Source organism: Zalophus californianus, chromosome 12, assembly GCF_009762305.2.
Source record: "Zalophus californianus isolate mZalCal1 chromosome 12, mZalCal1.pri.v2, whole genome shotgun sequence".
Lineage (NCBI taxonomy): Eukaryota > Metazoa > Chordata > Mammalia > Carnivora > Otariidae > Zalophus > Zalophus californianus.
The window spans coordinates 6407880-6433071 of NC_045606.1; the positions used below are offsets into that span (position 1 = coordinate 6407880).

Genomic DNA, 25192 nt, shown 5'->3' on the forward strand with positions numbered 1-25192 from the left:
TAGGGGAGTGGGAGGTACAGGCTTCCAGTTATGGAGTGAGTTATGGAGTGAGAAGGCACTGCATCAGGAATATAGTCAATGATATTGTTTTTTTTTTTAACTGTATAAAACTGTATCTTCTTTATTTTGCATACTTTAATCTCGGAACAAAATAAACAAAAAAACACCCACAATACATATCCAAACCCCGTCAAATATCGGAAGGGATAGGGCTTGAGGGCCTTCTTTCCTGCCTCAAAGACAGGAGAAAAAAAAAGAAAAAGCCACTAGACATCAGCAGAGGGAACCAGGTGAACCGGGGCCACTCGGGGCTGCTGGGGAGCCATGGGGACACTATACAGAGGGGACAAGTTCTGCAGGTAGAATTAATCTACTTCTTCCATGCGAGAGGCATCCTCATCACCCTCAAGGGGGGGATCTCAGCAGGAACAGCAGCACTGGGTTCCTCCGCAGTCACTTCATCTTCATCAATGCCCAGGCCTAGCTTGATCATGCGGTAGATGCGGTTGGAGTGAGTCTCGGGATCCTCGAGTGAGAAGCCGGAGGAGAGCAGAGCTGTTTCAAACAGCAGCACCACCAGGTCCTTGACTGCCTTGTCATTCTTGTCCGCCTCCGCCTTCTGCCGCAGCGTTTCCACGATGGGGTGGTCAGGGTTGATCTGCCGGTGCTTCTTGGCCATCATATAGCCCACCGTAGAGTTGTCCCGAAGGGCCTGGGCTTTCATGATCCGCTCCATGTTGGCCGTCCAGCCATAGGTGCTAGTCACAATGCAGCAGGGTGAAGATACTAGCCTGTTGGAGACTGTCACCTTCTCAACCTTCTTATCCAAGATTTCTTTCATGAGTTTGCAGAGGTTCTCGAACTTGGCCTTGCTCTCCTCCATTTTCTTCTTCTCCTCTTCATCCTCAGGCAGCTCCAGGCCCTCCTTGGTAACCGAGAAAAGACTCTTCCCATCAAACTCCTTGAGCTGCTGCACGCAGTATTCGTCGATAGGCTCCCTCATATACACTACCTCGAAGCCCCGCTTCCGCACTCACTCCACAAAAGCGTAGTTGGCAACCTGCTCCTTGCTCTCACCAGTGATGTAATAGATGGACTTCTGGGTCTCTTTCATGCGGGACACATATTCTGAAAGAGAAGTCGTCTCATCCCCAGACTGAGAAGTGTGGTAACGCAGCAGCTCAGAAAGGCGGCGCCGGTTAGTAGAGTCCTCATGGATTCCAAGCTTTAGGTTTTTAGAGAACGCCTCATAGAATTTCTTATAGTTCTCCTTGTCTTCTGCCAGTTCAGAGAAGAGCTCAAGGCACTTCCTCACAAGATTTTTGTGAATGACCTTCAAGATTTTGCTCTGCTGGAGCATTTCTCGGGAGATATTCAACGGCAGGTCCTCGGAATCAACCACACCACGGATGAAGTTGAGATACTCTGGTATCAATTCATCACAGCTGTCCATGATGAACACACGGCGAACGTAGAGTTTGATGTTGTTCTTTTTCTTCTTGTTCTCAAGGAGGTCAAAAGGGGCCCGACGGGGGATAAACAGCAATGCCCTGAATTCCAGCTGACCTTCTACAGAAAAATGCTTGACTGCCAAGTGATCTTCTCAGTCATTAGTAAGACTCTTGTAAAACTCTCCATATTCCTCCTGGGTAATGTCATCAGGGTTTCTGGTCCAAATGGGCTTGGTCTTGTTCAGTTCTTCCTGATCTATGTATTTCTCCTTAATCTTCTTTGTTTTCTTTTTCTTTTCCTTCCCACTATTCATTCTCCGCATCTGAACCCACATCTTCAATCTTGGGCTTCTCCTCCTCATCTTTATCTTCTTCCTCTTTCTCCCCTTTCTCCTCCTCTGCCTCATCATCACTCATCACTGATTTCTTTCTCTCGTTCCTTCTCCAAATAAAGGGTGTTGGGATAACCTAAGAACTGCGAATGCTTCTTCACCACTTCTTTGACACGTCTCTCCTCTAAATACTCTGTTTGGTCTTCTTTAAGATGGAGAATCACTTTAGTACCCTGGCCAATGGGCTCACCATGGTTTGCACGTACAGTGAAGGAGCCCCCAGCAGAAGACTCCCAGGCATACTGCTCATCATCATTGTGCTTTGTGATAACCACCACCTTCTCTGCCACCAGGTAGGGAGAATAAAAGCCAACGCCAAACTGTCCGATCATGGAGATGTCTGCACCAGCCTGAAGAGCCTCCATGAATGCTTTGGTTCCGGACTTGGCAATGGTTCCCAAATTATTTATGAGATCGGCTTTGGTCATGCCAATGCCTGTGTCCACTAGAGTCAGGGTGTGTTCCTGGGGGTTGGGGATGATGTCAATTTTCAGCTCTTTAACACTGTCCAACTTGGAAGGGTCTGTCAGGCTCTCACAGCGAATCTTGTCCAAGGCATCAGAAGCATTACTGATTAACTCCCGAAGGAAAATTTCCTTGTTGGAATAGAAGGTATTGATGATGAGGGACATGAGGTGGGCAATTTCTGCCTGGAAGGCAAAAGTCTCCACCTCCTCCTCTCCGTGGTGCACTTCCTCAGGCATCTTAAAGGAGAAGAGCTGCAAGCACTACAGACGACGGTGGGTAGGGACTGCGTCCGGCTACGTATCTGCAACAAGGCTGCGCGGGGGTGACTCAAGAGACTATAGTCAATGATATTGTAATAACTTTGTATTTTGACAGATGGTTGCTACACATGTGGTGAGCTATACACTTGTCCAATCACTGTGCTGTACAACTGAAACTAATGTTACATTGTATCTCAGTTATACTCAAAAAAGAAAAAAGTAGAAAACAAAAAAGAGTAGGTCTGTTAATTTTATTGTTTCCCTTCATCTGAGAGTGTTTTTACTTCCTCTTCATTCTTGAGATACTTAAACCTGAGAAACAGATTTCACAGCTGATAGTTGTTTGCTTTCAGCACTGTGAGAACACCATTATTACCTTCTAGTCTCTACGATATCATCTGAGGAATCTGCTGGCATCAAGTTGCCATCCCCTATGGTAATATAATGCTTCTTGGGCTACTTTCAAAAATTTCTCTTCCTTTTTAGTTTTTACTCATTCAATTATTAAATTATTGTCTTGACATAGATTTCTTTGGATTCAATCTGTGTGGGGATCTGCTTAGCTTCTTGTGTATTCAGGGTCCTTTCACTAAATTTGGGAACTTTTCCATCATTTCTTCAGTCTCTAAGACTCCTGCCCTTTCTCCTTAACATCAGAGACTCCAGTGACACAAGCATTACATCTTTTATTTTCTCTGAGATTCTTTTCAAAGTTTTCTGGTCTATTTTCTCTTTGTGGTCCAGATTATGTACATTGATCTGTCCTCAAGTTCACTGATTCTATCATTTCTCTACCATGGGTCAAAGCTAACAAGATTTTTATTTCCTTTTCTTTAATTTCTGTTATTATAAATTTCAATTTTTATAATTTTGGTCTTTCTTTTTTATAATTTCTGTATTTTTGCAGAATTTTCCCTATATCCCTATATTTTTCCAAGAAAATGTATAAGTGCTTGTTAAAACATATTTATGATGGCTGACTTAAAATTATTGTCAGATATTTCCAACATCTGATTCATCTCAGTATTGGAATAAGCTTTTTTTTCCCCTTTTAATGCATCTTATAAGTTTATTATTCCTTGGCATTGTAGGTTATTTTTTATTGTATTATGAATATTCTTATTATTATGTTAGAAGACTTTGTGTCTTATTTAAATCCCAGGTGACCCAGTACATCTACATGGGGAAAGGCAGTCACCAGATGATATGAACAAAGAGTGCTTCCCAGGCTGGGATATTTGTTGTGTCCCATCTCCCTTGCACACACTGCCCGGATACCTGTGTCTCTTTCTGTGAGAGTGGGGAGTTCAGGTGTGTTGTGGAAGGAAAGAGCTTCCCAAGGCTGCATGGTGTCATTGTGCCTCATGACCTGTCCCAGTTGTTAGGGCTTCCAGGCTTGCCTAATATCTTAGGTGGAAATTTCTTTCAATCTGGGGAAGAAATGAGCCTCCTCATGTCATTTTCTGTTGCTACATTTGGCTGGGTCACCTTCTGTTTTCCAGGTGAAGGTAAGCTGACCTGCTGCCATGTTGTATCTCCAATCCTGCCATCCATAACCAATTTGTCTGTTCTTTCCATCTTTCAGAGTTCTCCTTTGGCTGATTCTTGTATTAGTTCTAGGGTCTACGGTTGTCCTTATCAAGGAAGAGCAGGGAAGAATGAATCTATGTCATCTCATTTAGATTGGAAGTCATAGCATGATATTTTTATTAATTGCCAAACATATGCCCAAAATATGACACTGACACATCATTATTACCCAAAGTTCATAGTTTCCATTAAGGTTCTCTCTGGTATTTTATATTGTATGGGTTTTGACAAACATATGCTGACATATTCACCATGATAGTATATTGCAGTAGAGTTTCATTGCCCTAAAAACCCCCTCTGTCTTACTTATTTATCTCTCCCTCTTCCTAGCCCTTGGCATCCACTGATCCTTTTACTCTCTCCATGGTTTGCCTTTTCCAGAATGTCATATTATTAGAATCATACATCATGTAGCTTTTTCAGATTGGCTTCTTTTATAGCTGCATACTTTTTAATCCCTTCTTCATATGACAAAATGCTATAATAAATTCTCTATAGAGATCATAGTAAATTAATTCAGTCTTTACTCTGGGCATAGAGGATCATGGTTTGTTATTTCATATAATAATTTACAAAAGTTTCAGTTTCAAAAGCTTTTAAAATTGTTTTCAAAATCTCTTTCAGGTTAATTTTCAACCAATTCAAGTTTTCCCTATAGGAACTAATGCTAACAGTTTCTACCATTGGCTATGCTCATTAAGCTTGTCATTAAGGTATCATATATCAATGTCTGTGTTAAGTGGTCTATTGTGAGTTTTATGTTCTCTTCATCAATGTAAGTATTTCATGTAATTAAGCAAGATATTTAAATAATTTTCATATGGTTAAACCCTATTAATTATTTACATCTGAAATGCATTTCTTTGTTTTATTGAATTTTGTTTTTGTTTTAATAATTTGACTCAATGTCAGAACAGTATTTTTCAATTTAATTGCTTTTTGTGTGCTACATAAGTTTTTAAGTTTTAGATGAATTTTCTTTTGATAATTTAGTATATAAATCTACAAATGTTAAAAAGTTCCCCCTATATTCCTCCAAGTCAAAAATCTAATTTCTCTTTTTTCATTGAAATCTCCCAATACATATTTCCAAATTCTAGTCAAATGGCATGTTGCCAACTCATATTCCATTTATTTAGATCCAAAGATGCTTGTGACTATTCCAATCTTCTATGACACAAAAGGAGTGGAATGAAAAAGAAATTATGGCCTTAACCAATTCTGCTGAAATATTGATTACAAATATCATACTTACATGACTATGAAAACATCATACTACTTGACACCCTCACTCCCAACACTTTTGAAGATATAGGTACATCTCTGAAGCTTCAGTATGGAGGCAAGCATGGTGACTATGAGAGAGAAAGGAGACTGGTGAGGTACGAAAGAAAATAAAGATTTAGGGACAAGGGATGCCTGGGTATCTCAGCCAGTTGGGCATCTGCCTTCAGCTAAGGTCATGATCTTGGATCCTGGGATTGAGCCCCATGTCAGGCTCCCTGCTCAGTGGGGAGTCTGTTTCTCCCTTTCTCTCTGCCCTCTTCTCTGCTTGTACTCTCTCTCTCACTCTCTCTCAAATAAATAAATCTTAAAAAAAAATTTGGAAAATAAATCTGGAGAGTTAATTAGAAACAAGATCATGCAGGACCTTATATAACATATCTTCATCTTAAAAGCATGGGGAATCTATTGACTACAAAAACAGCAGGAAAGGTCAGCAGAGCAAGATGGCGGAGGAGTAGGAGACCTGGATTTCATCTGGTCTCAGGAAGTCAGCTGAATAGGGATCAAACCATTTTGAAAACCTACGAACTCAACAGGAGATCGAAGAAGAGAGTAGCAACAACTCTCTGAACAGAAAAGTGACCCCTTTCTGGAAGGTAGGATGTGTGGAGAAGTGAATCCGAGGCGATATTCGGGAGGATAGATGGCAGGGGAGGGGCCCTCCGTCCGCTGCTTCTGGCAAGTGCTAGAGCCGCGGAGCACAAAATCGGACCTTTTAGAAGTCGGCTCCGCTGAGGGACGTCGCTGCAGTGGTTAAGCGGGGGTGGATCCCTCGCGGGACAGTGTGGTCTCAGGACCCTCGGGGTCACAGAAAGACCGGGGTATCTGAGTGCGGCAAAGCTCCCAGGTATCAGAGCGGGGAAGCCTGTGGCAGAGACGGAGCCGAGGTGCGGGCTCTCAGCTCGGGGTTGCCATAAACCGTGGCCCAGTCGGGCCACTGCTCCTCCAGCAGGGACCCAACAAGCGGCAGAGCTGGGGAGACTCCCCTTCCTCCCCCGGGAGGAGCGGCGTGGGAGCGCACCACAGGGATCTGCTGGGTTTGCAGGCTCCACACAAGGTCGGGAGCCAGAGATAGAAACGCTCGGTCACAGGCCGGGTGAGCACGGAGTGCGGCCGGAGACCGGGGACATGGGAGTGCCTGCTTTTCTCTGGGGGCGCACTGAGGAGCGGGCCCCGAGTTTTCGGCTCCTCCGGGTGGAGATTGGGAGGCCACCATTTTTGCCCTGGTCCTCCAAGGCTGTACGGAGAGCTTGCAGGGAACAAATCTCCTGAGAGCAAACCCGAGCTTAGCCCGGACCGACAAGGGCGGGGCAATTCAGCCTCCAGCAAAGACATTTGGAAACCACAGCAACAAGCCCTCCCCCAGAAGATCAGCATGAACAGCCAGCAAGCCAAGACCAAGTTTACCGATCAAGGAGAACGGGAGAACGCCAGCGCTAGAGGAATACTACAAATAGAATTCATGGCTTTTTTTACTATGATTCATTAGATTTTCAAAGTTAATTTTTTTAACTGTTTTTTTTTCATTTTTCTTTTTCCCTTTTTCATCCAACATCTTATCAATCCCTTTTTAAAAAAAACATTTTATATTTCATTTTTAGAGTCATATTTTATCCCTTCATAGTAGTTACCCTTATTTTTGGAATATATATATAAGTTGTTCTCTCTTCAAATATTTAAGATACAGTTTCTTCTAACAGATCAAAATATACCCTAAATCACTAGTGTATGGCTTGGTTCTAGTCTCCTGCCTGATCACATTCTCTCCCTTTTTTTTTTTTTAATCTTCATCTTTCTTTTTTCAAACAACTTCTTATCAATTCCTTTAATAAAATCTTTATAATTTTTATGTCTACAGTCATCTTCCATCCCTCCTTGTATCAACCCTTATTTTGTACATATATGTCTTTCTTCCTTTAAAATTTTAGGAGGCACTTTTTTCTAACAGACCAAAACGTCCAAAATCTAGTGTGTGGCACTGATCTATGCACTAGCCTGATCATATTTGATCATATGCTGTTTTTTTGTATTGTTCTGTTTTTGTTTTTATCTTTTACTTTTGTGTTTTTTTTTCTCTTTCTTTTTTCTTTCTTTCCCTTTCTTTTCCCCTGGTTTCAGATCTTTTTTGATTTGTATAGAGTATATTTGCTGGGGATGTTGTTAACCTGTTAGCATTTTGTTCTCTCATTCATCTGTTCTCCTCTGGACAAAATGACAGGACGAAAAAAATCACCTCAGCAAAAAGAACAAGAGGTAGTACCATCAGCCAGGGACCTACTCAATACGGACATTAGTACAACGTTGGACCTAGAGTTCAGAATCATGACTTTAAAGATACTAGCTGGGCTTGAAAAAAGCATGGAAGCTATTAGAGAAAACTTTCTGGAGAAATAAAAGACCTAAAATCTAACCGAGTCGAAATCAAAAAGGCGATTAATGAGGTGCAATCAAAAATGGGGGCACTAACTGCTAGGATAAATGAGGCAGAAGAGAGAATCAGCGATATAGAAGACCAAATGATGGAAAATAAAGAGGCTGAGAAAAAGAGAGAGACACAAATACAGGATCACGAGGGCAGAATTCGAGAGATAAGCGATACGATAAGATGAAACAACATTAGAATAATTGGGATCCCAGAAGAAGAAGAAAGAGAGAGAGGGGCAGAAGGTATATTGGAGCAAATAATAACAGAGAACTTCCCTAATGTGGGGAAGGAAACAGGCATCAAAATTCAGGAGGCACAGAGAAACCCTCTCAAAATCAATAAAAAAAGGTAAACACCCCAACATCTAATGGTAAAACTTACGAGTCTCAGAGACAAAGAGAAAATCCTGAAAGCAGCTCGGGAGAAGAGATATGTAACCTACAATGGTAGAACCATTAGATTGGAAACAGAACTCTCCACAGAGACATGGCAGGTCAGAAAGAACTGGCATGAGATGTTCAGAGCACTAAATGAGAAAAATATGCAGCCAAGAATACTATATCCAACTAGGCTCTCATTGAAAATTGAAGGAGAGATAAAAAGTTTCCAGGACAAACAAAAACTAAAGGAATTTGCAAACACAAAACCAGCCCTCCAAAAAATATTGAAAGGGGTCCTCTAAGCAAAGAGAGAGCCTAAAAGCAGCATAGATCAGACAGGAACACAGACAATATACAGTAACAGTCACCTACAGGCAATACAGTGGCACTAAATTCATACCTTTCAGTAGTTACCCTGAATGTCAATGGGCTAAATGACCCAATCAAAAGACACAGGCTATCAGATTGGATTAAAAAACAAGACCCATCAATACGCTGTCTGCAAGAGACTCATTTTAGACCCAAAGACACCCCCAGGTTGAAAGTGAGGGGGTGGAAAACCATTTGCCATGCTAATGGACAACAAAAGAAAGCTGGGGTGGCAATCCTTATATCAGACAAATTAGATTTAAAAACAAACACTGTAATAAGAGATGAAGAAGGACACTATATCCTACTTAAAGGCTCTATCCAACAAGAAGATCTAACAATTGTAAATATCTATGCCCCTAACAGGGGAGCAGCCAATTATATAAGGCACTTAATAACAAAAGCGAAGAAACACATCGACAACAATACAATAATAGTGGGGGACTTTAACACCCCCCTGACTGAAATGGACAGATCATCTAAGCAAAAAATCAACAAGAAAATAAAGACTTTAAATGACACACTGGACCAAATGGACTTCACAGACATATTCAGAACATTCCATCCCAAAGCAATGGAATACACATTCTTCTCTAGTGCCCATGGAACATTCTCCAGAATTGATCACATCCTAGGTCACAAATCAGGTGTCAACTGGTACCAAAAGATTGGGATTATTCCCTGCATATTTTCAGACCACAATGCTTTGAAACTAGAACTCAATCACAAGAGGAAAGTCAGAAAGAACTCAAATACATGGAGGCTAAAGAGCATCCTACAAAAGAATGAATGGGTCAACCAGGAAATTAAAAAAGAATTAAAAAAATTCATGGAAACCAATGAAAATGAAAATAAAACTGTTCAAAATCTTTGGGATACAGCAAAGGCAGTCCTGAGAGGAACGTATATAGCATTACAAGACTTTCTCAAGAAACAAGAAAAGTCTCAAATACACAACCTAACCCTACACCTAAAGGAGCTAGAGATAAAACAGCAAATAAAGCCTAAACCCAGCAGGAGAAGAGAAATAATAAAGATCAGAGCAGACATCAATGAAATAGAAACCAAACGAACAGAAGAACAGATCAACGAATCTAGGAGCTGGTTTTTTGAAAGAATTAACAAGATTGATAAAACCCTGGCCAGACTTATCCAAAAGAAAAGAGAAATGACCCAAATCAACAAAATCATGAATGAAAGGGGAGAGATCACAACCAACACCAAAGAAATACAAACAATTATTAGAACATACTATGAACAACTCTATGCCAGCAAATTAGATAACCTGGAAGAAATGGGTGCATTCCTAGAGATGTATCAACTGCCAAAATTGAACCAGGAAGACATAGAAAACCTGAACAGACCTATAACCACTAAGGAAATTGAAGCAGTCATCAAAAATCTCCCAACAAACAAAAGCCCAGGGCCCAATGGCTTCCCAGGGGAATTCCATCAGACATTTCAAGAAGAATTAATACCTATTCTCCTCAAACTGTTCCAAAAAATAGAAAGGGAATGAAAACTTCCAAACTCATTTTATGAGACCACCATTACCTTGATCCCAAAACCAGACAAAATCCCCATCAAAAAGGGAATTACAGACCAATATCCTTGATGAACATGGATGCAAAAATTCTCACCAAAATACTAGCCAATAGGATCCAACAGTACATTAAAAGGATTATTCACCATGACCAAGTTGGATTTATCCCTGGGCTGCAAGGCTGGTTCAATCTCCAGAAATCAATTAACGTGATACAATACGTTAACAAAAGAAAGAACAAGAATCAGATGATCCTCTCAATAATGCCGAAAAAGCATTTGACAAAGTACAGCATCCTTTCTTGATCAAAACTCTTCAGAGTATAGGGATAGAGGATAAATACCTCAAGATCATAAAAGTCATCTATGAAAAACCTACAGCGATTATCATTCTCAATGGGGAAAAGCTCTCAGCTTTTCCCCTAAGGTCAGGAACGCTGCAGGGATGTCCACTCTCACCACTGCTATTCAACATAGTATTAGAAGTTCTAGCCACAGCAATCAGACAACAAAAAGAAATCAAAGGCATCCAAATCGGCAAAGAGGAAGTCAAACTGTCACTCTTTGCAGATGATATGATACTGTATGTGGAAAACCCTAAAGACTCCACCCCAAAACTGCTAGAACTCATACAGGAATTCAGTCAAGTGGCAGGATATAAAATCAATGCACAGAAATCAGTGGCATTCCTATACTCCAACAACAAGACAGAAGAGAGACAAATCAAGGAGTCGATCCCATTTACAATTGCACCCAAAACCATAAGATACCTAGGAATAAATCTAACCAGAGGCAAACGATCTGTACTCAGAAAACTATAAAATACTCATGAAAGAAATTGAAGAAGACACAAAGAAATGGAAAAACTTTCCATGCTCATGGATTTGAAGAACAAATATTGTGAAGATGTCAATGCTACCTAGAGCAATCTACACATTCAATGCAATCCCCATCAAAATACCATCCACTTTTTTCAAAGAAATGGAACAAATAATCCTAAAATTTTTATGGAACCAGAAGAGACCCCGAATAGCCAGAGGAATGTTGAAAAAAAAAGCAAAGCTGGCGGCATCACAATTCCGGACTTCCAGCTCTATTACAAAGCTGTCATCATCAAGACAGTATGGTACTGGCACAAAAACAGACACATCGATCAATGGAACAGAATCGAGAGCCCAGAAATGGACCCTCAACTCTATGGTCAACTAATCTTCGACAAAGCAGGAAAGAACGTCCAATGGAAAAAAGACAGTCTCTTCAACAATTGGTGTTGGGAAAATTGGACAGCCCCATGCAGAAGAATGAAACTGGACCATTTCCTTACACCACACACAAAAATAGACTCCAAATGGTTGAAAGACCTAAACGTGAGACAGGAGTCCATCAAATTCCTAAAGGAGAACACAGGTAGCAACCTCTTCGACCCAAGCCGCAGGAACTTCTTCCTAGAAACATCCCCAAAGGCAAGGGAATCAAGGGCAAAAATGAACTATTGGGATTTCCTCAAGATAAAAATCTTTTGCAGAGCAAAAGAAACAGTCCACAAAACCAAAAGACAACCGACAGAATGGGAGAAAATATTTGCAGATTGCATATCAGAAACAGGGCTAGTATCCAAAATCTATAAAGAACTTATCCAACTCAACACCCAAAGAACAAATAATCCACTCCAGAAATGGGCAGAAGACATGAACAGACATTTTTCCAAAGAAGACATCCAAATGGCCAACAGGCACATGAAAAAGTGTTCAACATCGCTCGGCATCAGGGAAATCCAAGTCAAAACCTCAATGTGATACAGCAGTCAGAATGGCTAAAATTAACGTCAGGAAATAACAGATGTTGGTGGGGATGTGGAGAAAGGGGAACCCTCGTACACTGTTGGTGGGAATGCAAGCTGGTGCAACCCCTCTGGAAAACAGTATGGAGGTTCCTCAAACAGTTGAAAATAGAGCTACCATACGATCCAGCAATTGCACTACAGGCTATTTACCCCAAGATACCAATTTAGTGACCTGATAGGGTACGTGCACCCCAATGTTTATAGCAGCAATGTCCACAATAACCAAACTGTTGAAAGACCCAGGATGTCCATCGAAAGATGAGTGGATAAAGAAGAGGTGGTATATATACACAGTGGAATTTTATGCAGCCATCAAAAGGAATGAGATCTTGCCTTTTGCAATGACCTGGATGGAACTGGAGGGTGTTATGCTGAGTGAAATAAGTCAATCAGAGAAAGACATGTATCACATGACCTCACTGATATGAGGAATTCTTAATCTCAGGAAACAAACTGAGTGTTGCTGGAGTGGTGGGGGGTGGGAGGGATGGGGTGGCTGGGTGATAGACATTGGGGAGGGTATGTGCTATGGTGAGCACTGTGAATTGTGCAAGACTGTTGAATCATAGATCTGTACTTCTGAAACAAATAATGCAACATATGTTACGAAAAGAGAAAGAGAAGAAGGTGGCAGGAGGGGAAGATTGAAGGGGAGTAGGTCAGAGGGGGAGACGAACCATGAGAGACGATGGACTCTGGAAGGCAAACTGAGGGTTCTGGAGGGGAGATGGGTAGGGGATGGGTGAGCCTGGTGATGGGTATTGGGGAGGGCACGTTCTGCGTGGAGCACTGTGTGTTATGCACAAACAATGATTCATGGAACACTGCATCAAAAGCTAGTGATGTATGGTGATTAACATAACAATAAAAAATTAAAAAAACAAAACAGCAGGAAGACCATCAAGTTTATGTTTCAGAAAAGCACTGAAGCCTATCACTTGTTTTAAAGGGTGACAAGGTGAAAACAATATGACTGGAATGTGGGCAGGGCAATGGGTGGAGGAGATGCAGAAAATTAGGGGTACATCTCAAAGATGTTTAGGTAAAATAATTGGATGTGAAGTTGAAAAGATATGGCAGACTATGAAAAGGGAATTTTGAAAAATCAATACTGAGAAATCAATACAATTTGGAGATAAAGAAGAAGATATGAGGAGGCGTATACAAGAGGGAATTTTTTTAAACTTAGTACTAGTTTTCTGGCATATGCAATTGCAATGGATGGTGGGTCTTTAACATCAGAACTCTAGAAGTTATTGGCATTAAATTCATACCTTTGTTTCCAGATACATTAAGTTTGAGGTGCATTTGAGAAAGAAATGATGTTAACACACATATATGTGTTACCACAGTGAAGATTATGTTTTTGTCACAGTTTTGAATGCAGTCCCCATTAGCTTTTTAATCTTCCACACTTAAATAATATCTATGTATTATTATAGTTTTCCCAAGGTAATTCTATTTTCTGAGTTCTGACACTAACAACTCTCTTTCAGAGAACACTGTCTTTTATCATGTCTCTACACTCATATATTTTCTATCTATACATTTTATTTTATTTTTTAGCACCTGACATTTAAGAGCACTTGGTAAAATAGCTAATTCTCCACCCTATTGGTTAGATGAAATAAGAATAATGCTTAGACACTACTAACTACTTCCAAAGTCATTAACATATTTTAATTTCCTAAAAATATTTTTAGGTCTGACAATTATAAAAGCAAGTAGTGATATATCACCAAGGTGTATTCCTTTATTCTTGCCTTGCTACCCTAAAAGGAATGGTACAGAATTAAATGCGATTAAAAGCAATTTTCTAACATCATAACTAGTCCACAAATATTTCTCAGTCACTCATAAGTTGCTGAAGCATTTAGTGAAATAGTATTGAGTCAACAAAAGTGCTTTAAACATAATACTCACATATCTAAAGTAAAGGTTCATTGATCTTTTTCTCCTAATTCGAAGCAGTCCTAGATTCTCTGTTTTGTTTTTTTTTTTCCAAAACTGTTCTACAGTAGCTGTGGTCAATGTTGCACTTGACCTACAGTTTTCCCAGAGGGACCTTTTAGCTCTGGTTTACCTGAAACTGGAGAGGTTTTATATTGCAATCATGTGTTCTGTTTACTACAGATTTGCACATCAGTAGATGTGAGTGGTGTGTGAGCCCAGATGAATCCTGACACAATATCACACCCTCATCAGTGTTAAGAAATTCAGTGGTTCCTGCTGTGTGTGCATGTGTGAATTGTGCATTAGGAAGCATGGTGGGGTGGGGTAGCATGGGTTGAGATTAAGACCAGAGGGTAACCATGTTGGAAGAAAGGTCTCCGCAGAATCTCTTGCTCTATAAGAGCCTGCTGCACATTACTTTCTGCTGGAGCACCTCACCCTGGTCATTCAGCAGGTGCTCCCTGTTCTCAGAACCCAGGCACTGGTGTACCTATGCAACTAGAAAAGTTTAATTCTTAGTTTATGACAGATGGGGCTGTCAATGAACTTGGATGGATGCACACATACACCATACTCATGTAATGGTGATAAAGGGCCTATGATATCCTAACACATTTCAGGGAGAAAAGTCCAAAAGTTTTATAAAATATTAGACGGAAGCATACTCAGGAAATCAGCTTTTGTCCAGGCAACCCTTACCTCATGATACTCATTAGAACTACAGCTACTATCTCCCCACCACATACAGACTCAATAATGATAATAATAATAATAATAATAATAATTTTATCCAAACACTCACATTCAAGAGCAAATTTAGTTTTGAAGGTGGTTTGCCTCACTACATTTTTCACTGAATTAAGAAATTTATGAAATCGGGCGCCTGGGTGGCTCAGTTGGTTAAGCGACTGCCTTCGGCTCAGGTCATGATCCTGGAGTCCCGGGATCGAGTCCCATATCGGGCTCCCTGCTCAGCAGGGAGTCTGCTTCTCCCTCTGACCCTCTTCCCTCTCGTGCTCTCTGTCTCTCATTCTCTCTCTCTCAAATAAATAAATAAAATCTTTAAAAAAATTAAAAAAAAAAGAAATTTATGAAATCAACGAGAAGCAAGAAGCTGATGATTACAGAAAATCTGAGAACTACATCTTTGGTTACATGTGTACTCAATTAAACATAGATTTTTTTTTTCCTGCCTGAATCCTTGATTCCTTTACCTGCTCCTGTTTCAAGGCATATATCTTTCTTAACCTGACATAGATTCTGACAGAGCTCAGACACTACCATAGATTGAGAACTTGAGAGGAACATAGGAATCTTACTTTTAATTCACTTATGGATTATTTTATTTATGGTTGGCTTAAAGACAATGCTAATATGGCTCTTTTTCTGGTAGAAATAAGTAGAAAGAGGGACAGATAGAAAGATATACATAGGTGAATAGATAGATGAATAGATGGTGATTGATTCACCTGGGACACTCTGCTAAATGCTTCAGATTTATTATTTTATTTTATCTGGCAATAATCCTATAAGGAGGGCACATTTTATTAATGTTTTTGAAAATTAAAGTAAGGCAATGATAAGAAGCCACACAGTTATTAGTTGAACTCGCTTTGAGCACAGAGGCTGACATCCCAGTCTGCCCACAGAAGCGCTGGGTCTTGCAGGGCTTTGTACTGGTTATATGCAGGTGCAAGATGGGAAGAGGACTTCGCAGAACATCGTGGGTAAAGAATGCCCCTAGAATAAAGTCAGTGGTGAAAAATTCCCTGTGCTGTCATGGTTTGATGACTCTCAAATCAGGAATGCGAGAACGTGATCTCATGCTTGCATGACTGTCAAATTCCCTGGTCACAGCAACCTTCCCTGATGTTGGCTTCTGTCAACACAAAATGAAGAAACCTTTTAGAATTTGTAAGAAAAAAAAAAAAAGAAGGTTTCTTTTGAGCCCAAGTTAGGACAACTGCCCAGGATATACAATCTGCACAAAGAAGAGAGTGCTCTGACAAAGGAACGTTCGTTGTAGGGTTATATACATTTTTTTATATAAAAAGTTAGAAATCATTAGACAAAGTACCTTTCAGAAAGTTGCAGACCTTAAGTTTCTAGTATATTCAGGGCTGTATGACTTTAATCTTATGAGGACTAAGCAAGTTTCTTCCTTTTTCTTACCTTGTGTTCAAAATGCTCCTTTTTGGTAATTTTCTTTAATACAGCAGATGTACAATGTGTGCTTGAGGCAGAAATAGAGCCCATGCTTTGAGGTTTTGCCCAGTCATTTTGACCTTGATAAATGATAAGGAATGGCTTCCCCGGGAGCTCAGGTGAAGGGCCCACAAACATTAAAAGTGGAAAATCTCCTATATCACCACTCAAACCCCTTAAGAAATGTTCCTTTTTTGAGGTAAATTATGGTAAAAAATGGCTGATTCCACATATGTTTCACACAGACCTAAAGGAGAAGACCAGCTTTGAGAAGGAAGAATCAAATGAGTTTAAAAACTTCAGGAATTGGGAAACCAGCATGGTTGGAATGCTTTAAAGAAAATAAACTTCCATGGATACACAGAAGTCTTGAGGAGAAAGCTGAGACTTCCTACAGATTAAGGTCAAGTAATTGGGGCTATTTTATTTCAAGGTCAAGGAAAAAGAAAATGAAGCTCACTCCTTTGTTTTACATATATTTTGAAATGCTTCTGAATTGAATGAAAATTCCATTTTATTAAATGGGATACAGCTAGGATATTATAAGAAAAAGCTTTCCTTCCCTCAACAGCAGCTAGAATAACAGAGGGGTTTATTTTACTTGCATAACAGTCTGACTTTCACTGGCAGGTCTAGGTGGATAAACACAACTCTGTAAGATTTTCCAGAAACAGAATTCTTTTTTTGCAGCTCCGCTCCCTAGGGTGGCACTCGTGTTGCCTTATTCAACATGTTTGAAGTGAGCTTTAAAGCACTTTTCTGTTGCAGGCACAGTGATAAGAAAAAATAGAAAATGTTGGGCAAATGGAATTCTTATTAAAACGCAACTGAGAAATTGCACAAAGGAATTTTGCTCACATTCCGTTGATCAAAACATAGACATGTGGCCATACAGCAGCGTGAGCTGCAAGAGGCTTTGGGAAATGTGATTTTCCATGGATGAACTTACATATGGTAAAACTCAGGAGGAGATGGCTCTATCACCAAATATGGACAAGAGGGAATGAAAATTGGGGCTCATTAGCAGTCTCTGCTGCATCAGCCTGTGCATGACCCTCAAATAATAACTCTGCCAATGGATACAAAGCGACTTTGACATTGAAATCATGTGTTTGTAAACTATAGCCTTCTGTGTTTCCTCTCCTCAGAAACAAGTGGACATTCCCTCACTTGCATACACAGACACCATATTTGTTTGTCATATAAGGGGGGCTCCATACCATCCTCAATCATTTTATTTAAACAATGGTTGACCCAACATGGACATTGCAGAATATCACAGGGCAATTCTGCTAGGATTTTGTTTCTTTTTTACAAGTGAGAGGGGTAAACTAGATTGAGTTATAATGAAATGGACTGATGAATTTTGGTTATTTAATCATGCGTTGTTTTAAATATTTCACCATGAGAGAATAGGTACTATTGATGGAGCAAATGCAAAGCAAAATAAAACAAACAAAAAAGACAGAACTTGTTTTCCTTTTAGTTTTGAAGACTTTTTAAAATTCACTGCATAGTAACCACACTGACCTATTGGAGGTGATCGTGGAAACTTTGTGCAGTCAAAATTTAAACTTTTTTATCATCTGCTGGGAACAAAATTGCTTAATGAATGTAATCATTTAGCATATGCTTTCAAGTAAGTAGACAATTGACTGTTGCAGTTCTCACTTTCCATTTGCGTTTAAAAGCATTTAGAACTCTATCTTCCTATAAATTCTTATTACATTTTAAAACACAGAGCCAGCATGTAGTATTCCTTTGATAGTATAAGTTGAAAATAAAATATTGAATTTAGAGCTATTTAAAAATTTAGGAGTGATGGGAGATACTACCTCTCCATAAACTGCTATTTCTTTTAAACTAAGAACACGTCCATAAATTTCTTTTTACGTGTACTCCCTAGCTTCCACACTTCCTCTGAATCTGTTTAAAGGATTTTAAGATACTTCAAATCCAAAATTCTGGGAATAGCGTCTATTTTTTATTGAGCAAAATTTAAATATATCCAAGATACTTCCCAAGACAAGATTAAAAAAAAAATTAAAGAAGCCGTGTTTTTTGTTCTACACTTGTGTGCATATGCGTGTGCATTTAAGAGAATATTAAATGGATTTGTGATGTTTCACTTTCAGCTGAGGCTCTAAAGAGCTTTACACAAAACAAGAGTTAGCAGCTCCTTCCTTCCATATTTACAAATGAGGGACTCCATCACCAATGGGAGCCTTGCAGAGAGGTCTGCTCAAACTGTTCTTGAGGCTCTTAGCTGAACATCAACTTGAGTATACAAAAGCATTGAGGCAGGGAAGGTTAGAAAAAGTATCTTTTGGGGAAAATGGTTGGTAAGTCAGTCCTTTTCACTCCAAGACTACTGAGGTCTTGATATTTGATGAGGAGAGTGGAAGAAGGCTGGAGGTGTCTATGATGCCAGAGCAGGAGAGGTGATGTATGGGAGCAGCTGCATGTCCACGATTTACTGAGATAAGGTTGCATGTATTCCCACAAGAGAAACAGATGCCACATACAGTGTGTAGTCAGGGATGATCTTATCTGAAATCTGCTCAGAATGTGGTGGCCTAACTAGACAAAAGATCACAAGCACGAAGAGGTTCTGGCATTTACCATTGGGGTAGGATTTGAAGAGGTTTGTACATGATCACTATTTAATTGGAAATCCCCAGCAATCCACAAAATAAAGGCACAGCTATGGTCTGAATGCTTGTGTACCTACAAAAGTCATATGTTGAAATTCTGGTGCCAATATGATGGTATTAGGAGGGGTGATTTTGGGAGGCGGTTAGAGCATAAGGGCAGAGCCTTCATAAATGAGATTAAGGCCTTTATAAAAGAATTGAAGAACTCCCTTGCCCCTTCCACCACATGAGGACAAAAGAAGTTTGCAGTCTTGCACCCTGGAAAATGATTCTCACCAGAATCCAACCAAGCTGACATCTTGGCCTTGGACATCCCGTCCCTACCACTGTGAGAAGTAAATTTCTGTTGTATATAAGCTACTCAGGTTTGTGACTTTTGTTGTTGTTGTTTTGTTATGGAAGTTAGTGGACCAAGACAAAAAACTGGTATTGAGAAGTAGAGGTGATGCTGTAACCAATACGTGCTAATGAAACGGCTTTGGAACTGGGTAATGAACAGGGGTTGGAAGATTTCAGAGGTGCATGCTAAAAAGAGTCTATGTTGCTGTGGAGGGACCTTTAAAGGCAATTCTGGTGAGGGCTCAGAAGAAGAAGAGAGGAGTGGAGAAAGCTTCAGTCTTCTTAGAGAATACTCAAGTAGTTACGAGCAGAATGTTGGTAGAGATATGAATGGTAAAGGCCATTTTGATGAGGTGCTGGATGGAAATGGGGACATGCTATTGGACAAAAGGACAAGCTATGGGACATGGAGGAAAGGCTACCCACGTTTTAAAATGGAAAAAAAAGAAAAAAGAAGAAAAATCCTTGGCTGCATTGGGTTTGTTTCCTGGTGTTTTGTGGCAGGGAACTTGGGAGTGATGCAGTGGGATTTTTGGCTGAAGGCATCTCTAAGCCAAATTCTGAAGGTATGACTTGGGTTCTCTTGAATGTTTATGGTAAAATATGATGAGAGAAATAACTTAAAGGTAGAATTGCTAATCAAAAAGGAAGCAGAAATTAAAAATTGGAAAATTCTCAGCCTGTCTATATTGCAAAAAAATGAGAAAGCATTTTTGAAAGAGAACACTAAGGATGTGGCCAAGTGAAGCTTTGATAAGGAGAATGACTTGTTTGATTTCACAGCTTCACAACTGGAGAGGGATTTGCCTCAGGATGAATGGTATCCTGAGTCTCACCAACATCTGATTTAGATTATATTTATATGAGACTTTGGACTTAGGATTTTGAGTTGATCTTGGAACCAGTTAGGTCCTTTAAAGCTATTGAGATGGAATGAATGCATTTGCATTTGAGGACCTGAATTTGGCAGTGGGGATGGTGGGAAGGAGTGGAATGCTGTGGTCTGGATATTTATGGCCTCCCAAAATACATTTTGAAATCCTAATGTCCAATGTGATTGTGTTAGCAGGTGGGGGCTTTGGGTGTTGATTAGCTTATGAAGGCAGACCCCTCATTAATGGGATTAGTGCCTTTATAAGAGTGTCCTTGGACAGTTTGCTTACTCCTTTTTCTAAGTGAGGGCACAAGAGAAGTGGGCAGTCTGCAACCGGGAAGAGGGTTCTTACCAAAATCCAACCCTACCGGCACCTTTATCTTGTCCTTGCAGTATCCAGAACAATGAGAAATAAGTTTCTATTGTTTATAAGACTCGCAGTCTGTGGCATTTTGTTGTAACAGCCCAAATAGACTAAGACAGTTACCATGAAATAGAACAACAGTTTAAAGCATACAACAGATTGGACAATTGTTCCAATAAATAGAGTGTCTCTCTTCTTAACCCTAATTCCTTTCCCTAAAGTTAAGGAAATCAGTTGAGAACCACTTGATGTGAGGGACATTTAGAGATCTTAGCACCCAACTCTGATTATATAGTGGAAAAAAAAAAATTTACCTGGAGAATATACCTATCGAGATACTGGAATGGATGGATGATTTCATCCAAACATTCATTAATATTTTATTTAGTTTTAGGCACAGGGTATATAATAGTGCACATAAAGCCCTTAATTTATAATCTAGGTAGGAAAACTACCATTAATTAAATGACCTAGCAAAAAATTATGAATAATTATGACTCTGTTAAGATTTATGAGTGTGGCATGTGTATAGTATAAGAAATTAGAAGAGTCCAGGGAACAATAATTTAACTAATATAAGAAAAAAAAGTAACAGCTAACTAGGAGAAGAAAAAGGAAGAGAATATTCCAGGAAGAGGAAAAAAGACAAATAAATGTTTTGTGGTGAGAGAGAAGAAAGAAAAGGAGGTGAATGTAGTTACAGTTTGGAGTACAAGGATGTAGACTGGTAGAGATAAAAGCTGAGAGGTAAGTCAGATCCTATAAGCAGGTTTATTGGTTTTTGTCTCATTTTTTTTAAATTCTTAGAACAATAAAAATCTATTAAAATGTTAAAGCATATATTCTGCATGATCAGTTGGACATTCTAATATATTTACTCAAGTAGATGTCATGCAACATACCTGTAGGTAGGTAATATAAGCACTTACATTATGGTATTGTTAGTACATACGTAGAGGCTTATTTAAATTAATTCTGTATTTTGGAGGGTAAAATCAATAAAACTTTATAATAGACTTGAAAGTGTTGGGAGCCCCTTGGATTCTGGCTTGCACATAGGATGCTGAGATAGAATATTGAGAACGATGTCTCATTAAGAAATTGAACATGTTCTGGGAGATCCTGATAAGTGCTGAGCTAACAATAGAGGCTTGCTGTCTCCAAGGAAACAGGTAATCACCCTTCTATCTGCTTTTTTTTACATTCCACCAGCTCGCTTCTACCAAGCATGGTGCTCCCTTGCCAAGACTCTGACATCATCCAGCTTCATTGACTCTTCTCTGATTCTTCAACTTTCTTAGACCACTGCTGTCTCAACTACTTGTCCTTTGAATCTTTATCAGCATCAATCATGAATTACGTGGATCATGTCCAAGTCTACATTCTAGCCTGGAACACAATTAGGTTTTTCCTTCTGCCTCCTTAATGTTTTTGTTAAAGACTCATATGAATGACTTATTGCAACCTTCCTTAGTCCCCAATCCACCTGACTTCACCTCTCACTTGCTTTTCTTCCCCAATACATTATTCCATTGTTTTCAATAAGGTATTCGTCAATCAAAAGTAAAGATACTATTAATATCCACTATATCGCAGACAGATGTAGGTGCTGGATTACATCATAGACAAAACAGCAAATGATATTAATATTCTAGAGTGTGAGAAGATAAAAATTAACAAGAAAATTAGTTAAACAGTATGCTTGATGGTGATTAATATATACCATAAAAGTAAAACAGGAGCTAGGGTTCGCCTAGGTGGAAGCTTGAAATTTGAAATAGGTTAACAACTTGGGGAGGGGGTTCCCATAGGAGAGTTTATACCTATTTATGAGGAATTTAAAAATGTGAAAGAATGGTAAAGATTTTTAATCTTTTTTTAATTTTTAAAAACCATAAATTTAAATTTTCTAAATTTAAAGAAAAAATAACTTAGATTTTTTTATTATTATTGACATCTCAGAAAACAAGGGACAAATCCATGCTTCATGAAATCATTCCTGCTTCAGAAATTGAGAAAATACCGTGTGGCTCCCTTGTTGCCTATATATGTTTAGATGAATCTAGAGGCTCATAGAGTATTGCCATTGATCACTGTTTTGTACTTTAATTTCTCTATCTATAGTGCATCTAACTCAAGGAAATGGATGTTATTAGTTTGTTGCTCTTGAAATAGATCATATTAGATAGTTAACTAAGTGACAGAAAAGGAAGAGAAAGTTCCAGAAATTCGAAATAGTTTAGCAAGGTTTTGTGAGGGAGGAGACAAAGGGTGTTCTTAGAAATGGGAGGTCAGTGTAACACTACTGTGGAGAACAGGAGAGTAGATAGGCATAGATTGGGTCATTTATCCATATTAAACACATATAAATGCCATAACTTTGTACTGAAAAAAAAACACACAAATTCTGGTTTATAATATTTCCTATTCTGTTTGATTCACAATAACACATAATGTTGGCTCTTCCAAGGTTTTAGTAAACTTCAGCAACTAAGGACAAGAGGTTACTTCCACAACGTTTTTTGAAATCTAAGTTATCTTATTGCCCTCTAATAAATCTCAGCCTCAACAAAACTCCTAAGGGAGATTGGAAATTATAGGAGTAACACTGCTTTCCGTCATTACAGAGTTGGACTTGACGGGCTAAAGAAACACATTAAAATACAAAGAAGCAAGGGTAAAATGCATGTTTCATACAAATAAAAGCAATTTCAGAGAAGAGAATACAGCAGAAAACACTATCAAAATTTGTGCAGTGTTTTCATTAAGATTGTCAGATAAATTTTCACTGAGAGATTTCTTTTGGTTTGGCTTTTGTTGGTAGAATGTTTCATTTGTTTGCTTGTTGGTTTTCTCCTTGCATTTGAAACAGAACCTAACCAGTGATCTACATTTTTCCATTAAATGTTAACATTTAGAAATTACAAAGTATTAGAATAAGTCTCCATATGGAAGTATAAATAATTCACGGGTTGTGTGTTTTGCTCTGTCACATAGGGAATATAAACTTGGCATGCGTCAAGGTGAGCATCATCATTAATTATTGTGAAAATGCTGAATGAGGAGGCTTTTTCCTTAAAAAGCAATGCATGCCCTGGCAAAATGGGTGGTTTGTCCCAGTACCCGGATGAACTGACCAAGGTGGCATAATTACTCTTAGTTTCTAATGCATAAAAAAATGAAGGCCATGGGAGATCCATGCAGCTAATGGATCCTGGGTCCTGGGAATATGTCCTAAGTCAACCTACACATCTGCAGAGATAGAATATGTATACAGTACCCAAGTTATGATAGTTTTTGATAGATTATTGAGTTACAGGAGACATTCCAGAGAGAATCTACATGATTAATAAACATTAAGAGAATTTCCTCTGGTATTAACCATCTAAAACTATATTTCTGAAAGGTCATAGTTTAGCATTTTTAAAGTATTTTAAAACTTTATTTTTCTTAACAGGAAAATGTGTGTATATTTGTGTTATAGTTTGCTTAAATTAATAATTTTTATTGTTAGTTCCTCTGATTCCTTAGTTATGAGAAACCCAAAGAATGACATACAAGATAGATAATTTTCTTATATCCTTTGTGGTCAGATGTGTGCTATGCAATGCATTTACATTTTTGATATTTTTAAAAAGATTTCATTTATTTAAGAGAGAGAATGAGATAGAGAGAGAGCACATGAGGGGGGGAGGGTCAGAGGGAGAAGCAGACTCCCTGCCGAGCAGGGAACCCAATGCGGGACTCGATCCCGGGACTCCAGGATCATGACCCGAGCTGAAGGCAGTCACTTAACCAACTGAGCCACCCAGGCGCCCACATTTTTGATATTTTTTTTTAAACTTTTTAAAATGAATCCATAGAAGACCAAGATTTTTTAGAATAGAATTATTTTGATTTTACTATGATGGTGGATGCATGTCATTATACATTTATCAAAACCTATAAAAGGTAAATGCCAAGGATTAACTCTCATGTAAACTATATATATTTGTCAAAACCTATAAAAGATAATTGCCAAGGATGAACTCTCATGTAAACTATGGACTTTGGGTGATGATGATGTGTAAATGTAGGTTCTTCAGTTGTAACATATGTACTACTCTGATGGGAAATATTGATAGTGAAGGAGGCCATGGGTATGTGGGATCAGGCAATACATTGGAGCTTTCTGTAAGTTTCATTCAATTTTGCTGTGACCCTAAAATGCTCTGAAAAATAAAGTCTATTAGACAGTTTTATTTTGTATTTCCCAGTGTCTGTTTTGGAAGTCAAGAACAACTGGCTGGAGGTACAGAGTTGGACTTGACAGGCTAAAGAAACACATTAAAATACAAAGAAACAGGGTAAAATGCATGTTTCATACAAATAAAAGCAATTTCAGAGAAGAGAATACAGCAGAAAACACTACCAAAATTTGTGCAGTGTTTTCATTAAGACTGTCAGATAAATTTTCACTGAGAGATTTCATTTGGTTTGGCTTTTGTTGGTAGAATAAGTGTCATTGGTTTGCTTGTTGGAAATAATTCTCAAGCACATACTGATTATGGTGCAATTGTTTGCAAAGATGGCCACAGTGATTCCTCCCATGCTTGTGTATATACCTTTTTGCAATATGATTCACCTTTGAACCTGGTGGCATGGCTTGTTTGGACCAGTAACATCAGTACAAATGATGCTACGGAATTGCTGAAACTCAGCCTCAAGAGGACTTAAATATTTTCTCCCCATCTGGAACATGGTAGAATAATGCAAAGAAATCTGGTTTGGTTTTCTAAAAATAGAGAGCATGGGGA

General features: G+C 39.0%; 1 pseudogene; it reads right to left on the reverse strand.

Moving 5' to 3' along the window:
• Positions 1-365: 365 nt before the first annotated feature.
• Positions 366-2597, reverse strand: LOC113911522 (annotated as a pseudogene).
• Positions 2598-25192: the final 22595 nt, after the last annotated feature.